Below are 5,674 nucleotides of genomic sequence, written 5' to 3' on the forward strand. Positions count from 1 at the left end.
CCTTACATTCTGTGACCCAGTACTTGGTCATGTCCCAGGGATTGAAAAACACTGATCTAGTCCGACCCCCTGCTCAAAGCAGGACCAATCCCAGCTAAACCATCCCAGCCAAGGCTTTGTCAAGCTGGGCTTTAAAAACCAATAAGGGTGGAGATTCCACCATGTCCCTAGGTAACCCATTTCAATGCTTCACCACCCTCCTAATGAAATAGTTTTTCCCAATATCCAACCTAGATCTCCCCCACTGCAACTTGAGACCATTGCTCCTTGTTCTTCTTCGAGTGCTTGCTCATATCCATTCCAAGTAGGTCTGCGTGCGCCGCGCCGCGTGCACGTTCGTCGGAAGATTTTCTACCCTAGCAACACCCAAAGGAGGTCCTTCTGCACCCAGCCTCAATGCCCTTACCCCCACCCAGACCACGACAAGACTTTAACAGGAGGCGTGGTCGTGGGAACCACAGACGGCAATCGGGTTCCCAAAGGGGCCAGAATAACGGTCCCACCAAACCATCAGAGGGACCAAAACCGAACTTTTGAAGGTGCGCCCGAGAGCGAAGCACCAGTCCTTCCCCAGGATCCTCTTCAGTTTTCCAACCGCCTTTCCTCCTTCCTCCCTGCATGGGCTCAATTAACCTCAGACCGTTGGGTCCTACGCACAGTGGAATTTGGATACCACCTCCAATTTATTTCGCTCCCTCCCCGTCCCTCTTCAGGGACCCCTCTCACGAGCAACTCCTCTGGCAAGAGGTTCATACGCTCCTCTCCATTGGAGCTATAGAGGAGATACCGGAGGAGTTCAGGGGTTTTTACTCCCGATATTTCCTAATCCCCAAGGCAAAAGGGGGTCTCCGACCCATCTTGGACCTATGCGGTCTCAACGTCTTTCTGAAGAGGTTGAAGTTCCGCATGGTGTCCCTGGGGACCATCATCCCATCCTGGGATCCCGGAGACTGGTACGCTGCTCTCGACATGAAGGACGCATATTTTCACATTGCCATTTACCCTCCGCACAGACGGTACCTACGGTTTATGGTGCGCAACCAACATTTTCAATTTGTGGTCCTCCCTTTTGGTCTCTCTACCGCCTCGCGTGTCTTTACAAAGTGCATGGCTGTAGTGGCCGCCTTCCTCCGCCGTCGTCGTATACACGTTTTTCCTTACCTAGACGACTGGCTTATTCGCGGGACCTCCGAGGTTCAAGTCACCAGGCATGTTGCTATCGTCACAGACCTATTCCAGCGGTTGGGCCTGATGATCAATCTAGAGAAGTCTACTCTAGTGCCCACTCAAAGAATAGAATTCATCGGGGCCATTCTAGACTCCACACTCTCAACAGTCTGCCTTCCACTGCCCCGGTTTCGGGCACTAGTTTCGGTCATAGAAAGTCTCCAAACTTTTCCAACGACCTCGGCCTGCACCTGCCTCAGCCTTCTCGGTCACATGGCCGCGTGCACTTTTGTAACCAAGCACGCCAAACTACACCTGCGTCCCCTTCAAACCTGGCTTGCCTCAGTTTATTGCCCGGGCAGGGATGCTATAGACATGATCGTCACCGTTCCTCAGAGCGTCTTAGGCTCCCTCAACTGGTGGCTAACACCTTCCCTGGTGTGTGCAGGGATGCCGTTCCAACCGAGACAGCCCTCAGTGTCCCTAACGACGGACACGTCGTCTCTTGGCTGGGGGGCACACCTAGGCCATCGTCGCACGCAAGGCCTCTGGTCATCTCAAGAACTAGCGTTGCACATAAACGTCCGGGAGCTGAGAGCAGTTCGCCACGCATGCCAGACGTTCCAAGATCATCTGCAAGGCCATTGTGTACTAGTATTCACGGACAACACAACAGCAATGCACTACATAAACAAACAAGGAGGGACTCGATCCTCGCCCCTTTGTCAGGAGGCGATCCAACTGTGGGAGTTTTGTATAGCCCACTCTATAGACCTTGTAGCGTCCTTCCTCCCAGGGGTCCGGAACACTCTGGCAGACCATCTCAGCAGATCCTTTCTCTCCCATGAGTGGTCACTCCGCCCGGACATTGTACATTCCATCTTAAAGAAGTGGGGCTTTCCCCACATAGACCTATTCGCTTCCCGCAACAACAGGAAGTGTCAGAGGTTTTGCTCCTTCCAGGGCCTTGCCCCGGGCTCAATATCGGACGCCTTCCTAATTTCTTGGGAGAACCATCTGCTTTACGCCTTTCTACCTTTTCCGATGGTGCACAGGGTTCTCGTAAAGCTTCGCAGGGACAGGGCTTGACTGATCCTGATCGTCCCTGCGTGGCCCCGACAACACTGGTACACCATGTTGCTGGACCACTCGATAGCCAACCCAATCCCCCTACCCCTTCATCAGGATCTGATAATGCAGGACCACGGCAGGCTTCTTCACCCAGACCTGCAATCCCTCCATCTAACAGCGTGGCTCCTGCATGGTTAACCCAATCGGAGTTATGATGCTCTGCCCCGGTACAAGAGATACTCCTGGGTAGCAGGAAACTTTCTATGTGGGCTACTTACTTAGCCAAGTGGAAACGGTTTTCCTGCTGGTGTCACTAGGGTGAAAGTTGCCCCTGCAGAGGTTCCTATCCCTACCACTTTGGACTACCTCTGGACCTAAAGCAACAAGGCCTCGCTATCTCATCTCTGCGAGTGCACTTGGTGGCTATTTCTACTTTCCACCCCGGAGAGGGTATGTCATAAACAGATAAGTAAGAGTTAATAGAACAAAACTGCTTCATATCTCTTTTGCCTGGAAAGGGTTAACAAGAACAGTGAGCCTGGCTGTCACCTGACCCGAGGACCAATCAGAGGACAGGATACTTTCAAATCTTGAGAGAGGGAAGTTTTTGTGCCGTGCTGTTAGGTTTTGGTTGTTGTTCACTCTGGGGGCTCAGAGGGATCAGATGTGCAACCAGGTTTCTCTCCAATCTCTCCAATACAGGTTCTTATAGATTAAAAATAGTGAGTACTAGGTGATAAGGCAAGTTAGGCTTATGTTTGTTTTCTTTATTTGCAAATGTGTATTTGGTTGGAAGGTGTTCAAATGTGTATTTGGCTGAAAGGAGTTCAAATTGGTATTTTGCTGAAAAGATTCTAATTTGTACTGGTATACTTAGGCTGGGAGAGTATTCCCAGTGTCTACAGCTGAAAGACCCTGTACCTATTCCATTTTAAATTTACAACACTAATTTTTACTGTTTTTCTCTCTTTAATTAAAAGTTTCTTGTTTAAGAACCTGATTGTTTTTTTATTCTGGTGAGACCCCAGGGGACTGGGTCTGGATTCACCAGGGAATTGGTGGGGAGAAAGGAGGGAAGAGGGAGAGAGAGGCTGATTTCTCTCTGTGCCAGGATTACTTTCTCTCAGGAAGAGTCTGGGAGGGGGAAAGAGAAGGAGGGAAGAAGGTGAATTGTCCTCTCTGTTTTGTGATTCAAGGAGTTTGAATCACAGTGATCTTCCAGGGTAACCCAGGGAGGGGAAGCCTGGGAGAGGCAATGGTGGGGGAAAGGGTTTTCTTTCCTTGTGTTAAGATCCAGAGGGTCTGGGTCTTGGGGGTCCCCGGGCAAGGTTTTGGGGGGACCAGAGTGTACCAGGCACTGAAATTCCTAGTTGGTGGCAGCGCTACAGGTTCTAAGCTGGTAATTGAGCTTAGAGGAATTCATGCTGGTACTCCATCTTTTGGACGCTAAGGTTCAGAGTGGGGTTTATACCATGACATGGTGTGCAGCGTGTGGGATAGATAGATAGATAGATAGATAGATAGATAGATAGATAGATAAGATAGAATCCAAAAGCCAGTGAGGTTTTTATTTCTCTTCCTGCTAGCTATCTGCAGGCAGACTGAGAGGTTTGGGTTTAGAAGCAAAAGTCAGTAGGATTTTTTCTTTCTCTTTCCCTGCTAGCTGTGTGTAAAGCAGGCTAGTGGAGATTGTGTTAAAAGCAAAGGTCTGAAGTTTTTTGGTCTCTCCCTTCTGAGTACTCCGAAGGCAAAGGCATTAGAGTTTAAAAAGGGTCTTTTGTTAAACAAAGGGACTCCAGTTGTGAATCACCATACACCAGCAAAACACATTTGCAAATGAATGGTTTTTTTCTTTCTAACTCTGTCGGGAATAGCTAGGTAGAAGGAGTTAAAAAAAAATCTCTGTAGCTAAGCAACCTGAAGAAGGCAATAGAAAAGCAGCATTTCAAGCAGTAAACAGCAGAGGGCGCCCCAGCACAAGGAAGCCGGAAGTATGAGTTCCAAGGAACGGGCAGAACTGGAGGCAGAGGAACAAATCAAAGACGCAGACCACAGGCGAGACATGGGAAAAAAAACTACAAGAGATGGAGCTGAGAGAAAGAGAAAGAGAGGCTGCCCACAGGAGAGAGTTGGAACTCCTGAGGGAAGCCCACTGGCAGGCCCTGGAATTAGAACAGGCTAAGCAGAAGAACACAGCCGATCCTAGCAACCCTTCGCCAGTTATTGTTCCACATCCCAAGAAATTTCCCACCTACAAGGCAGGTGATGACACTGAGGCCTTCCTAGAAAATTTTGAAAGGACCTGCCTTGGGTACAACATCCCTGAAGACCAGTACATGATAGAACTGAGGCCACAGCTCAGTGGACCCTTAGCAGAGGTGGCGGCTGAAATGCCTAAGGAGAACATGAATGATTATAAACTTTTTCAAACCAAGGCCAGATACAGAATGGGGATAACACCTGAACATGCCCGTCGGCGGTTCAGAACCCTAAAATGGAACCCAGATGTGTCATTCCCCCGACACGCCTACCACATTGCAAAGAATTATAATGCCTGGATATCAGGAGCCAATGTTAAATCTCTGGACAACATGCACCTCCTAATACAATTGGAACAGTTTTCAGAGGGTGTTCCTGACGAAATAGAAAGGTACATCCTAGATGGGAAGCCCAAAACGGTAACTGAGGTGGAAGAGATTGGAGCCAGAAGGGTGGAAGTGGCAGAAAAGAAAAGAGCTACTATCAAGAGGAGCGAATATCACAGAGGTCACCCCGACAATAAACCCTCTACCCGAGGGCAAACCAAGACCCCACCTACAACCCAAGAAAAGCTGTCGACGCCCTATTATCTCACCTCACCAATCTCCAGTAACCCACCTCGGCCCAGTGACCCGTCAGCTGGGCGATGCTTCAAGTGTAATGAACTGGGACATATAAAGGCCAACTGCCCCAAGAACCCCAACCGAGTGCAGTTCATTATATCTCCATCACTCCAAAGATCCCCAGGCCCAGATGCCTCTCAAATACCCTCAGAGCGAAGGGAAATTTTGAGAGTGGACGGAAAGAAGGTTATCGCATGGAGAGACACGGGGGCACAAGTGTCAGCTATCCACCAATCCTTGGTGGACCCCAAATTCATCAACCCAAAGGCTCAAGTGACAATTTTCCCCTTCATATCACAAGCGGTAAACTTGCCTACAGCTATACTGCCTGTCCAGTACAAAGGCTGGTCAGGAATGTGGACATTTGCAGTCTACGACAATTATCACATCCCCATGCTACTGGGGGAAGACTTGGCCAACCAGGTAAAGTGGGCCAAGAGGGTGGGAATGGTTACACGCAGCCAAGCCAGGCAAGCTTCCAGACCCATCCCTGTTCCTGAGCCGTCCACAGGGACCCCATCTGTGTTAGCAAAGCCCCAGACAGAGGTAGTGGA

Source organism: Gopherus flavomarginatus, chromosome 5 (genome assembly GCF_025201925.1).
Source record: "Gopherus flavomarginatus isolate rGopFla2 chromosome 5, rGopFla2.mat.asm, whole genome shotgun sequence".
NCBI lineage: Eukaryota > Metazoa > Chordata > Testudines > Testudinidae > Gopherus > Gopherus flavomarginatus.